At 45.1% G+C, this 14042-nt stretch overlaps 1 long non-coding RNA gene across 4 annotated transcripts in view; it reads left to right on the forward strand.

The window, feature by feature from the left end:
* Window positions 1-14042, forward strand: part of LOC119433008 (uncharacterized) — a 41473-nt gene that overhangs the window by 11087 nt on the left and 16344 nt on the right. For all 4 annotated transcript variants that reach the window (XR_007464441.1, XR_007464443.1, XR_007464444.1 and 1 more), the window contains exons 2-3: window positions 2416-2573; window positions 3182-3297. This is a non-coding gene — a long non-coding RNA (uncharacterized LOC119433008). The remainder of the gene's footprint in view (window positions 1-2415; window positions 2574-3181; window positions 3298-14042) is intronic.

Raw genomic sequence — 14042 nt, forward strand, 5'->3', positions numbered from 1 at the left:
CTTAAGTACATCTAGGTAATGATATGTCCAATAAGGCGCACAATAATGGGGAACTGGAAACTGTGTCTATGATTGCCGCAGAAACTTCTTTATGGGCTGCAGTGAATATATATATATATATATATATATATATATATCATGAACGAGAAGAAAGCGAACCGAGGAGCTCGATTTTTATTAATCATTTCATAAGAAGCCAACAAGCAATGACACTAAGGACACCATAGGGGCCATTACTTGTACTTACTAATTGAATGAAAGAATTGATCAATACTGAAAATGAAAATGGATGAAAATGAAAATGGATTGATATTTTATTCAAGTGCAAATAAGGTTGCGAATCATCCCGAATTTAACAGGAGAGTCCTGATTCTTGAGTGAGTGTGCCGTGTCCCGACTTGACACAGTTGAGACGACGAAATGTCCCGACTCTTTTAGATGGAAGCATCTTATGGTCGGGGCTATGTCACTCCCTCCCTCCGCCGTGTGGCGTCCACACCCCTACTGCGCATGCGCATCCTCCTCCTCCTCTCCGACGCTCCTCTCCTCTCCGGATTGTGCAACGAATGGCAACCCCTGCGGCTCCGCGGCGATTATGCGAAGCAGCTTTGGTTAGAGTCACGACGGTAGGCGCCCCAGAGGCACCGGCAACAGTCACCAACGCCGCGCGCGTTCGGTGCGAACGCGGGCAAAACGCCGACGGCGTCGACAACAGTGCTGTGCGTTGCTGGTGCTTCTGCATGTCCAAGTTTATACAGCTGATAAAACTACCTTGAGTCGACCCCATGGCTGCTTCGCGTGATACTCAGGGTTCCCCTACAGGAATATGGTCTAATTATTTTTTATTGCGATAACAGTTATATGGACACTCGACGTGCATTTCTGCCGTCGCTGTCACCGCCATGGCCGTGAGGTTCCGTATAAAGTCCAAAGGCGATGAAATTGTCGCCACGCGCCGTATGCTGTATGTGCGAGTGAAAGCGTGCGAGGTTCAGCCGGCGATCGCGGCTCAATCTCACACACGCAGGGGAGGAAAGCCGGGATGAAGCGCGCCATCTTCCGTCGCGCGCAAAGCTCCCGGGGGAGGGGGCATTCTACGCTGCGTGGCCGCGGAAACACAGCGCAATAAGTCCTTAAATCCACAATTTACTTTGCCAGAACATTGTTCCATAGTTCGCCCCTTCCCCCCCCCCCCCCTTCCTGTTGCAGTTCGATTTTCCCTCCATTTGATCTCGACTTGCTGGAATTAGTAGTTACACCAGGTGCTGGGGAAAATTTGAACTGTCCGCAACACCTACTCATAAAGCTCCGGAGCACTTGCATATGCAATTCATTGCAAAGTTCGTAATTAACCCACGTACTTTGAATTTTGTCTGCGCTTTATTCATTCGCTCGCCCATAATTTTATCAAATATAATTAAGGTGGTTTGTATAGTTCATTGAGAACAGTGGGTAAACCAAATAAAACACTCGTATCACGCACACAACTACCGGGAAAACAAGGGTTCAGCAATTATTTACAATGCTTGTATTCGAGCTAGATACTTGACATTTTCGCCACCCAGTGCACTAAGACACTTATTATTTGCACTGAATTTGAAGTTGGTGTCCAGGTTAGTTGTTTTATGGCCATGAAGGACATTTCCGATAACGGCAGCGGGAGACGGTAGAACGCCCGAACAAGTAACAAGGGCTATAAGTAACGTACACAGATTAAACATTTATCGTTCTTCACGCTCAACATGCGCTCTACTTTAAGGAAATGTAAAACGTTCCTCGTATAGTTAATCGAGGAGACCGGGCAAAAGCAATACATGCCTTGTAAAGCGCATAAAGTATGGACAAAGACGAGTATTGAGTAATTATTTATAAAACACATATTTAACCTAAACTGTTCTAACTTTTGGTACGTGTCACCCGCAGAATGACCTCCTATTCCTCGAAAATATGCAAATTTCACTTTTAGTCCTCTTAGGCAAGCGGAGAAACTTTTGAAACGTTTCTTTTAACACTTCTGCACGGGCTAAGAATGAGGGTATAGCAATTTTAATTTAGCTCCCAAGGGACAAACCAAACAATTCATTTCAACAATTTGCCCGCCAAAAGCCCATTTTTTTCTCCATATTTTCTGAAAACATACATTTCGTTAATTATATAGTTCCTGTTTTTTTTTTTTTTTCAGGAAACGTGAAAACTGACATAGGGTGTTTTCGAACGCTTCTATAGCAGCATCGAAAGCTTCGCTGTAAAAGAAGACGCACCACTGTGCTATGAGCTTTTTTTTGCGCAGGTTTTCTGCCATAAATTCGGTATTCCAACTTTGCCCAAACGCGTTAAGCAGACTGCATCGCTGTGATATTGTAGACCATTCTAACTATTTATTATGTTGTGTTCTTATGTTTCTGTCGGTCGCAGTGCCCATTACGAACACTAGGTGACGACGTCAGACGTGGACGCCATCCAAATGGCCAGCTTGATTCCTGCTTACCCATACGAAGCTGCACTGTGGTCACGTGGCCAACTGGTTCTTCATCGCCCTATCTTATCTCCAACAAAGGGAACGGCACGACCAGGTATTATATACTAGCGCAGCAAGACCGCAAACTTAAACTGTGCGAAATCAGCTGTAACTTCGACCCCAGTTTTAGAAGAAAGCGAGAGTACGGTCCGTTTGCACTCAAAGACAAATTTATTTACAGTGTGGCCGACGTCCACTCTGCACATACAATAATAAAACACAAGGATCGAAAAAAGGCTTCATTAGCAATTAATATAGGCGTGGGTGCTTTTTTAACACCATCAATACGACAAATATTGAAATGCGACGCTGGAAAAAGTCGTGCAGAGTTGTGTTCATGCGTCACTCAACATCTATAAAAAGAACTATCCTTCCTTATTGGAACCTTGCCACTGTCACGACTAATACGGTTGTAGATGACAGCAGACACCCGATTGACCGCAATTAAGCTGCTTTTGCTTTGGAGGATGGACAAAAGTCAATTAGCATTGTTGACAAACTGCTTAGCGCTGGCAGCTGACCTGCGCGTATAATGTTATTTTTAGCTGAGCAATACTGCTTGTGTACAGCGTCATTGGGTGCTCGTAATCGGAATCACAGATCATATACAGAACGCCGTGGAGACGATTCTTACATGGTTCTTTCTCTATTCCGCCTTTGAAGGGACGAGAAGTGCCTGGTACACGACATCCAAGCACAAGGCCAACTTCCTGACCGGGTTCCGAACGGACATCTTCAAGCAGGAGTGAACCACCGACAGCGAGCTGGCTGCTAAAAAGGTAAGTCGTTACTTTCTACACGCATTCAGATTTGAAAAAAAAAGAATATTAATACAGACTTTCGTGACCTTGGAGAATCACCAACCAATTCCCAGTCAAGCTGTTTCTTTCAAGCAGTTGCCTGTAATGAAATCGCACACTTTAAAACGCTGCCAATGTGTGACTTGTCCATTTGGAACCTTGCCAGCCTATCACGTTTTCGGGCAGTTCGTAAAGAATCCTTAAACGTGCAATAATTCGTCCACACATTTTACTTCGCGACGACATTGGCAATGATGTACCCCACTTTCAACAAATGTGATCTTATTCGCATTTTCAGTACCTCACGGCAGCAGGTTATAAATTGTGCATTGTTCCTAAAACACAGTTATACGGCTCCGGATAGCCTGCATACGTAATTTAATTACTCCTAGGGCAGTTTCTTGTCCACACATTCTGAATTTTGTTTGCGCAGTACTTATAACCAGCCTCTAATTTTAGTAAATATAAACAAGATGTCGTGTTTAGACCATCGAGGACACCTCTTAAGCCTACTACGAACCTCGTATAACGCTAAATTGGTAGGAAACATGATTCATTATTTGTTTCCAACGCTTTTAAGCAGGCAATTAACGTTTTTCGTCATACATTGCAGTGAACAGGACCCCCTTTTAAACAAGTATAAACTTGATTTCAAATAGTTAGCTCAGGTTATTCGGAAGTTCAGCTAATAACGGCAGTATGACACTTTCATACATTTGCGTAAATGTTCTGCAAAGGGCAGTATTCATTCCAGACAAATTTACCTTGACACACAGGTTTGGCATAGCCTTTCACCTATTTTCGCCAAATGTTCTGGGTAACATTTTTTTGTTCTGCTAGGAAATGGGATGCGTCCTGAGCGCTGGTAAAACACTCATAACGCTCCGGAGTTTACGCCTACGTAATTTATTGCAAAACCCTCAATAAGCCCAATAACTTTCAACCATGTTTACGCATATTCCTTGGCCTTTAGTGACCACAAACCCAAAGAAGCTGCCTCGTTTAGTTAATTTAGGACACGAGGCAAACCTCATATCACGCATGAAAAAGCAGGAAAATGAGGCTTCAGTAATAACTTGTAAGGCTCCTAATTTATCCAGTAACGTTAAAATTTCTGAACAAATTAGGTGCCTCTCATTTGTGTTAAATATAAAGATTCTGCAATGAAGAGTTCTCCCAGGAAATTAGGAAATTTAGCTGAAAACGGCAGCCTGACAATTGCAAAGGTTCGTTTACCAATTTATTTTAAAAATGTGCACGTGATCCACAAGCAGATTCACCGCAACATTTCGCCGATTGTTGGCAAGCATTATCTTGGTAGAATTTACAGTCATGCCACGGCTGGGTGCCACATTTTGTGCACTCGTAACAGTAAATCATATAGAGGATGTCCCAACTATCATGCACCAAGATTCAAAAATATGCAAATGCCGCGTAGCTGGACAGAACAAAGGTAATGTTGTTTGGCGTCGCTTGGAGATTATTTTATTGCATTCTGCCTAATTACATAATAGTCTGAATTATTCAACTTCTCAAATATTATAATTAAATGAAAAGCGTTAATGGGAAAATTGTAGAGCAACATGAAAAACTCCCGATACAGCTTTCTGTTGCTCAATACGTGCTACATAAAAACGTTTTTTCGAGCGCGAAAGAAGTCCGCGATTACACGCAACGTGCCTCGAGCGGCCAGCCGCGCGGCAATTTCAAAGCATATAAGTAACCTACAATGTTCAAACTTTCCGTATATACATCACCAAAAATGTGGCCCTCATTTCCTCAATATATGAATATCGATCTGAGCTTTTCTTTCTCTCTTTTTTGTTTCTGACAGGAAACGTGTGCTAGTGTAACTCTTGTGTTGAGAGAGAGGGAGAGAAATGAAATTTTGTTTTCTGAAACGGCAATCCGCGTCAGATCCTGGTTCACCCTGGGCGGGAGGATTCCTTATTCCAGGAACCCTCTGGCTTGGCCTGCCTCCTTGGCTCGGGCGACAAGACGGCGTTTATCGTCCAGGTCGTCAGGGAAAAGCTTCGCCTCCTACGTTTCAGTGGTGGTATTGAAGTGCGCTCAGTTGGGGTGCTCTTCTTCAGTCTCTGTGGGGCGTCCTTGTTAGGAGTCGTCTTGTTGAGCTTGTGAGCTGGGGTCTGGGGATGTGTCACGCAGTGGGCAATCCGTCTGGGACGTCACAGTGGATACATGTGTACGAGTACTGCGTAGGATACAGTCTGTGCATGATTATTCCGTGTACATAGTGTTTGTCTGTAGGCGGCGGAGGATGACTCCTTCCTCCTTGCTCAGCTTCTTGAGTGGTGATGGGTACGTTCTTCTGCGGAGTCGGTGGTGTTGCAGAAACTCCGAGTCCTTTAGGGCGATGTCATCAACGTTGGTGGTCGGCCTGGTGTGGGATGGCAGGAAAGCCCGGCTGGTATGCTCGCGGGCGGCGGCTTGGGCCGACTCATTTCCTGTCATGCCCTGGTGGCGTGGAACCCAGTTGATGTGGGTGTCGGGGAGTGGGGCGCGTGCGATGTGATTTTGAAGTATCTTGGGTGCGGCTTTTCGATAGTTGCGAGCTGCTGCATGGGAATCAGTGAGGATTACGGCTACTTCAGGGCAAGTTGTTATCGCCAGAGCGGTTGCCGTTTCCTCTGCAGTCTCGGCGGCTCTTGCCCGGATGGTGACAGCGGCGAGTTCTTTGCCTTGGTGTTCCGTGACACTTGGGGCAAAGGCGTTTCGTTTATTATACCGGGCAGCATCGGTGTAACTCGTATCAGGGTTTGTCGCGTATTTCTTTCTGAGTGCGCGGATTCTGCTTTGCCGACGCACCTTATGGTAAGTCGGGTGTATATTGCGCGGTACACGCGCAACGCTGATACACTCACAGGAGTGCGGGTGGGATTCTTGCTTTCTTGTCTATTTCGGCAATGTAGCTTTCACTCTAGTTGAGGTAGCGCAAAACTTCACGTCCGGTGGGTGCGAGCTTGAGCTGCTCTAGTTGGCTGATTTTATGAGCCTCAGAGAGCTCTTCCCACGTATTGTGGACGCCGAGCTTGAGGAGTTTCTCCGTTGATGCTGTGGGTGCGAGGGTCAAGGCTACTTTGATTGCCTTTCGAATGATGGCATTGAGTTTCTTGATTTCAGCCGTCTTGAATGTCAGGTAGAGAGTGCCGTAGGTGATACGGCTAGTTAGGAGGGCTTGAATTATCCTTAGTGTGTCTTCTTCTTGAGTCCGCTTCTTTGGTTTCTTATCCTCTTAACGAGGTGCGTAACTTGTGACAGTGTACGTTGGAGCCGCGGGAGAGTGCACCGACAACGTCCTCCATGACACATACCAATAGAAAAATATGCAAGGCAGTCTTTAAATCAAATTTTAATGGTTCTGCACATTCAGCAGTGTCGTTTTCTTCTGAACGTTTGTAACAAAAAAGAAACAAAAAAAAACGACCCAAGAAAGCAGGAAGACCATACAGGACAACCGCTTCCACAACGATTGGTCCCCAACTCGCCCCACTGTCGACAATCCTGAAGGTCATTTTAAATAACATATCTAGAAGAAATGGTTATTACACGATGAAGTTCGACAACTTCTGGACATACACCGTGTGTTCCAACTAACGTTAGCCAAACTGTTCACGAAAAAGAACATATATATATATAAAAACAGTCACCGCCCAAGCACTCCGTACAGATGGTTAATCAGCGAAGCTGACACGTGTGGCCGTGGTGTTTATCACTGGCTTAATCCCGACGGTACGTTAAAGTCTTTCCCAATTATTGGTTACGTCTTTGTGCTTCTTATGAGGTTACACAAAGGTACGACTGCGACGGAGAGAACGACGTCACTGACGGAATGTCCGCAGTCCGCCGTTGTCGCTTTGCCGCTTGCGATTCTTCAAAATTAAATTGCTTCAAAAGTAAATCTGTCCGTCACTTAAGACAATGAATGGCTCATAGCCCCTTAAGGAATGGCTCGTACCCCCGTAAACGCGGCCTCCAAATTACGACTTCCGATGAAGAGAAGGGAAATTCTACGCTGGAATGATGAGCAGCAACGGAGACAGCTGTGGAAGAAGACGAACGCGGGAGCAGTGACACGAGCGCGTGCGCGCGGTTGCACCGAGGGGCGCCAACGAGCCAGCTGTGCAAGAAGACGACGACGCTCGAGCCATTGCTTGTGATGGTAGTTTCTGCGTACAGGCGACAGACGGGCGAATCTGTGAGCCATATACAGCTTCGCTGTAAGAAAAGCCGCGTGGACCAGCGCAGCCGGCGTAACGCGTACCAGCATCGCGTTCGAAATGCGCGCGCCCAAAACGAAAACCGGAAGTGTTGTTCAGGTTTTCATATCACTCCCTTGATGTACTGTAGTCAATTTGGCTGCTGCGCTCTAGGGACTGTCCCTTGTTGAATTTCTTTCTCTATTATTTTGCTTTCAAACTACAGTAAAAGTTGTTGCACGAATTTTGTGCGGCGGAATTCACAAGCTTACCGCTGATAGAGCCGATTCAATAGGTACTTCAACCTTGTCCTCTTTCGTTTCAGCAGCAACAAAGACGCAAGGTTCTTCTAAGGTTTTCGGAAACTACAAGTCTAGCCAGCGAACATTTTGCGGTGATGAAAATTTATTATAACTGATCCACTGAGTACAACAGAACCTTTATTTAAAACTCTTGATTTATTCTTCAGCGTCGCCCCGGACATTGATGAAGATCAGGCTCCTGCCGAAAACGCGAATGAGCCACAACGTCACGTGATTACACGGTGACGGAATCGAGTGTTACAGATGTGCTATGCCGACAAGCGTATTGCAACCTATTCATGCATTATAGCGGATTTCGATTATCTACATCGACCAAATCAGTGAAATTAGAAATGGATTATTACCTAAAAAAGAAAGCCTCGGTGAAACGATGTATCCTCGACGATATTAGGGAGCTTCTACATAAACATAGTCCAATGTTGCTGTGTGTTCAAGAGACACATCTGAAACCCGCACACACAAACTTTATCCGTCAATACACTATCTACCGTGAAGACCGTGAGGTGGCGAACGCCACATCTGGTGGTGTAGCAACAGTTGCCGACAAGTCCGTGGTTTGTCCATATGTAGCCTTTCACACGCCTCTTGAGGCAGGGTCAGTTTGGGTAATTCTTTTCTGTAAGTTGATAACCGTATGCTCCATTTATCGGCCCTCGAGACATCATCTCGAGAAAACAGACTTCTATAACCTCATTGATCAGCTTCCCGAACTCTACTTCCTCATGGGAGATTTTAACGCTCATAACACGATGTGGGGAGACTCACGATGCGACGCGAGAGGTAGATTGATGGAAAACTTCCTCGTGAACTCCGGTGCATGCCTCTTCAATAAAAAGGAGCCAACCTATTATAATCTTCATCATAATTCATATTCATCAATAGACTTGTCGATTGGCCCTGCTTCCCTTTTTCCGACTTCGAATGGAGTGTCATCAAAAATCCATTCGGAAATCTGACCACTTTGAAGTAACTCTAAACTTAGTAACCCAACATAACTACCCTCCGCATGTCCCTAGGTGGAAAATAGCCTCCGCCGATTGGAAAGTTTTTTAAGAATCGACATTTTTATCACGAAATATCATCACCGAATTTAGTATAGACGACGCCGTCACGTATTTTACCGCTTTTATTACACACGCCGCAGAGAAATTCGTGCCATAAACAAGTGGCAGGTCGTTCAAAAGACGATCGAGTGCCTCGGTGGAGTGAAGAGTGCAAACAGGCACGCAAAAAACAAAATAAAGCATTGGCATACTCCGTCGATTGCCAACACCTGAAAACCTGATCGAGTTCAAACACATTAAATCAGAGGGAAGGCGGCCGCGACAGCAAGCTAAGAGGGTAAGCTGGGAAAGGTTCCTTTCAGGCACTAATTCGTGTACCCGGAAGGCAAAAATATGGAATGGTATACGTAGTCTTAAGGGGCAACAAAACCATCCATTACCCCTGGTAAATGACGAAGGCAGCTGCCTAGAAGGCCAAGCTGATGCGCTTGGGGAATACTTCTAATGTGTGTCTAGCTCTGCGCATTATTCCCAATCATTCCTCAATTACAAAGAAATAGAAGAACATGAGGCACTTGACCGCAGATGTAGACGAAACGAACCATACTACAGTCTCTTCAACATCGCTGAACTGAAAGCTGCAAAAGCTCCACGCCGGGAGCTGACAGGATCATGTACGACATGCTCAAGTACTTACACACTGACACGCAAATTACGCTCCTCACACTTTGCAACGCAATTTCGGCCGCCGGATACCTTCCAGATGGATGGAAGGAGGCTGTCGTTGTCCCAATCATTGAAGCAGGGTAAAGACCCATGCTTGGTATGAAGGTACCACCCAATAGAACTGACCAGCTGCGTATGTAAACTGTTCGAAAAGATGAATAATCGCCGTCTATTGCACTTTCTTTAATCTAAAAAGTTGCTCGACCCACATCAATGTGATTTCACGCAAGGGCAGTCGACAACAGACCGCCTCGCACGCGTCGAGGCTAACATTCGTGACGCATTTACGCATCAACAATACTTTTTGTGGGTGTTCCTTGACATGGCAAAAGCATACGACACCATGTGGTACTACGGAATTCTGCGGTGTCGGACAAGAATGGTTATCCGGGGGAACATGTTAAACGTTATTGAAACTTACTTTACAAATCGGACATTCCATGTTCGAATTGGTAATGCTTTGTCCAGGTACTTTACCCAGATAACTGGGGTGCCGCAGGGTGGCGTTATCAGTTGCACCCTGTTTATTATAAAAATGAACGTCTCGCGTTCATATATTCCGCAAAGTATGTTTTATTCTGCCTATGTCGATGATGTGCAAATCGTATTTAAGTCGTGTAACCTTGCCGTCTTCGAACGACATGTTCAGCTTTGCCTAAACAAGGTGTCCAAATGGGCTATTGATCCATGAATTTAAGTTAAATCTCCAAAATAGCTCCTTTGTCCTCTTTACAAGAAAGAGAGGCCTTGTGTCAGAGCTCTCTATTCAATTCCTTTGCCAGCGCCTGCCTGTACACGCGGAGCGCGAGTTTTTAGGTGTGATACTGGACACTAAACTATCCTTCCTTTCCCACGTTAGGTATCTCAAAGTTAAATTCCTAAAAGCAATGAACATTCTCAAAATACTCTCACACGCACAACATAGGGCAGTTACAGAAAGTGCTTCTTGAACCTGTACTAGAGCCTATTACGATCACGCTTAGATCACGGCGCCGTGGTGTATCACTCTGCTGCGCCACCCGCGTAAAGAATGCTGGATCCAATTCATCATTTAGCCATCCGATTGCCCACGGGAGCCTTCAGTACAAGTCCTGTACGAAGCCTCTACGTAGAATCGAATGAATGGTCTCTTGATTTGCAGAGGTAATGCTCTAGTTTTAATTATTTTCTGAAACTGCATTCGAACCTTGAACACCTCTGTTACACGACCATAAACAATACCACATCTGCCACACTGTTTCACAATCGACTTACAGCAAGACAGCCCTTTTCACTGCGTGTCAGAAAGTAAAGTAGTGAAATGGGAGTCCCTTTGCTCGAACATCGCCTAATGCCACCAGCAAAGCTGCTACCTCCGTGGCAGTGGTGGGTAGTGGAATGTGACACATCGTTTATCGAGGTCACGAAATACGCTCCACACACACACATTCACATGGACTTTTAGAACTTCAAAGTATTCTTGCCCTGAATTTTACACGGACGCATCAAAGTCACATGCCAGCGTATCTTACGCAGCTTTGGGTCCGTCCTTTTCGGATCCGGCGTTCTGCACCCTGAGACAATTATGTTTACAGCAGAAACCTATGCAGGACTGTCTGCAGTAAAACACATCAAGGAGTCCAAACTACAAGAGACCATAATATTTACGGACTTTTTAAGTGTTGTAAAAGCTTTGCTGTCTTTAAAAAGCACAAGAATCCTGTTTTCATTGAGCTTTATTCATTATTGTGCACTATTTATTCATTTAATGTGATAGTATGCTGGGTTCCTGGGCATAGGGCAATACAGGGTAATATGCTTGCCGACGAAATGCCTACATCAGTTGCATCGGAAGCTGTTAATCCTACCACGGCTGTGCCTGCCGAAGACCTTTAATCTTTTTTACGCAAGAAACTAAAAAAACCCCATTGGCAACGTTTGTGGGAGGCTGAAACGAATAATAAGCTGTACGTAATAAAACCACAGTTAGGCATTTGTACCTCCACAACGAAAACACGACACATCGATGTCCTATTCTGTCGACTCAGAATAGTGCACCCGTATCGTGCCAACAATTATTTGCTGACTGGTGATGAGCCTGCGACACGTGGCAGATGTGGTGAGAGGCTCACCGTCCTTCATGTTTTGCTTGAATGCCAGGAAGCAGAACTTCAACTTCGAAAGTATTTCCCTACAGCTTACAGAGAGCATATTCATCGCCATCCGGCAATGTTCCTTGGACGAGAGCCGTTTTTCGATAGCAAATCACTTTTAAACTTTTTAAATGATTTTGCTCTATTGAAAGTGATAGGCACTAGACTTTCGTAGTGCTTCCTCTTGCAAGAGGCTGCTGCTGCGGTAGGATCGCTTTGTCATGCACATGCTTCCAGGCTCTTGCGTTTCTAGGGCCCTGGAAATGCAGTAGTGCTTTTTGCGAATTTTCACAAAGGGCATACTGTAGTTCATTTTATCCTCCCTTCTCAATGTATTTCTTGTTTTAGAGTACATTCGTTGGTCATTTCCATAATTTTATTACATATGCGTTTTACGGACATTACAGCCACTATTTTTTAGGCCCCTGTACAGCCATGTCACAACCAACTACATAATTAATTACTCCATTGCTAACTCATTAACTGTGGCCTGGCACTTTTTGGCCATGCTTGGGCCTTGCACCACAAACACCAAATTCATCATCATGTCTTGCCTTCATCAAGCGTAATCTGAAGCACGCTTCATCACTCGCGCAGGAACTAGTCTACACAGCAATAATTCGCCCAAACGTTGAGTACGCGTGAGCTTTGTGGGACCCATACCAAGTGTGCATCATTCATGACATTGAAGTCGAGGAAAATTGCGCTGCTAGGTTTATATTTTCCAATTACTCGCCTAACACGAAGGTCAGACTTCTGAAGCAATATGCCGAACTCGAAAGCTTATCAGTTCGTTGCACAAGTGCACATTCGACACTCTTTCACAAACTTTATTATCCCTCATTCCTTCACAGCGATTTTTTTAATACGCAGTCTTCTGTATCAGATCGGAGTATGAGCCCAGACTACCCCTGTTGCCACCTCACGCAAAGTGGCAGCAGCTCATACTTGTTCGTCGTGACGATCGTTTCAAAGTAAAACATGTAATGGGCCTCTCCTCCGGCTACACTGAGTCTTTCGTACCACGCACTACAGCTGAATGGATTAAACTGCCTTCTCGCATTGCAACTAGACATGACTCCAATGAATTTCATAAACTTCTTCGCACGTATCTCATGTCCTGACTGCTTTTCTTCTGCGCGCGTTTTTTTTTCTTTTTTGTCCATTGGCAAGAGTCCTCCAGTTACACGCCGTTAGCAGTGTACTGTAGAATTCTGGGGTTTGTAATGTTATAATTGAAGTATTTCTACAGCGAAGCCCTTAATGTGACTAGAGAGAGAGAGAGAAATAAAAAGAAGGCAGCGTTGTTAACCAGTCACAGAGTCGGGTTGGCTACCCATCGATGGGGAAAGGAGAATAGAAAGAAATAAGAGAGGGGGACGCGTACGGACAGAAATACAAAGTCAAAGGCTCTCGCACAAGCCCGACGTTCTCAGAAAGCACTACAGGGCCTTCACTGCCTTCTGAGCCGATGATCGGTGAGGACGGCATTCTAGTATTGTCTGCTCACGCAGAAGACGATCGTCAATGTGACTAGATGCGCCAAAAAACGTTACCTGCCAGTTTTCAGAGCTTTCTGCAAAAAAATAATAACGAGAAAAAAGAAACCTATATCTCTTGGATGTCTCATTTTCCATTGAATCTCTTGCGAAGTGTATATGTGAGGGAATGTGGACAGTGTTAAGGGCAATATGCAGGCGATATTCGCAAGGTGTGTTGATTAGGCGTTAAATGAAAATTGCTAAACCGTTGTTATCGCCCCGTTAAGATGCATTATATCAAACGCTGAAAAATGTTTCCCTCTTCCATGAAAGGACCACAAGTGGCAGAAGTTTCATATTAGCAGGGAATGAAGGCCACTTTATGAGTGACGCGCACCGAAAGCTTGAAATGTCTATTGTGATTGTGTGCTTTGAAATTAATTACTGAGTATTCTTCTGCCAATTTTTATAGGTTATCCACGGCATGTAGTCGCTCTTCCTCGGTTTCCTTAGTGAACTATGCACGGCACACTGTTTATATTTTCCTCAGGTGAAAATAGGGTTGGGAACCATACCGAATTTACCAGTCCTGACTCTTGAGTAAATGAGCCGTGTCCCGACTTCACGCGGTCGGGACGTCCAAATGTTCCGACTCTTGCTTTTATTGCGATAGCAATTATATGGACACTCCACGCGCATTTCTGCCGTCGCCCTCGTCATCGCCATCGTCGTGAGGTTCCGTAGAAGTTCCAAGGGCGATCAAATTGTCACCACGCGCCGTATGCTGTATGTACGAGTGAAAGCGTGCGAGGGTGAGCCGGCGATCGTGGCTCAATCTCAT

The sequence above is a fragment of the Dermacentor silvarum genome, chromosome 11 (genome assembly GCF_013339745.2).
Source record: "Dermacentor silvarum isolate Dsil-2018 chromosome 11, BIME_Dsil_1.4, whole genome shotgun sequence".
In the NCBI taxonomy this organism is placed as follows: Eukaryota; Metazoa; Arthropoda; class Arachnida; order Ixodida; family Ixodidae; genus Dermacentor; species Dermacentor silvarum.